The sequence below is a fragment of the Artemia franciscana genome, chromosome 7 (assembly GCF_032884065.1).
Source record: "Artemia franciscana chromosome 7, ASM3288406v1, whole genome shotgun sequence".
Lineage (NCBI taxonomy): Eukaryota > Metazoa > Arthropoda > Branchiopoda > Anostraca > Artemiidae > Artemia > Artemia franciscana.
The window spans coordinates 11019210-11020021 of record NC_088869.1 but is presented as its reverse complement, the minus strand read 5'-3'; the positions used below and the strand labels follow the sequence as shown (position 1 = coordinate 11020021).

Below are 812 nucleotides of genomic sequence, written 5' to 3'. Positions count from 1 at the left end.
AAATATCTTGCGGGCTTATAATGTCACTTTGGTTACAATTTTTTTACTTTATTTACTGGCTTAGATAAATGTGAGTCAAGTGTTGACATTTATTTATTACCGATAGATGGAAATTAAGGATATGTTCAACTTAGTCTCTTCTGTTTTTCTTTTTTCTTATAAAAGATGTAATCAGCTTGACGCTGTTAGAATAAGAAAACGCGTTTGGTACCAGGAATATTATTTTACTTTGAAAAAAAAGTCATTATAATATATATATATATATACATATATATATATATATATATATATATATATATATATATATATATATATATATATATATATATATATATATATATATATATATATATATATATATATATATATATATATATATATATATATATATATATATATATATATATATATATATATATATATATATAAAAGAAAGATGTCAACAGCACCCGGTGTTCTCAGGCGGTCACTCATCCAAGTATTGACCGGGCCCGACGTTGGGTGATTTGCAGGATCTGAAGAGACTGGGTACTTTCAACGTGGTATGGCCGTTGGCTGAGAAATTTAGTAACAAAATGATTGTTTGTTTACAGACTGAAAAGAAATAAAATGCCTAGTTTTAGAGTCATGAACCAAGGATTTTAATAGACAAATATTTAAAAAGAATTAAAATACGTTTATTAATTCTTTTTCTTAAAACAAACCTTTATTCCTTCTGAAAAAATTGACAAGCCCCCCAAAATGTTTCTATCTTTGAGAAGACTACCCTATGGCTTCCTACCCTAATTTAGATCAGTCGAATTAGAGGGTCT

General features: G+C 26.5%; 1 pseudogene; it reads right to left on the bottom strand.

The window, feature by feature from the left end:
- Positions 1-437: 437 nt before the first annotated feature.
- LOC136029768 (5S ribosomal RNA) lies at positions 438-556 on the bottom strand (annotated as a pseudogene).
- Positions 557-812: the final 256 nt, after the last annotated feature.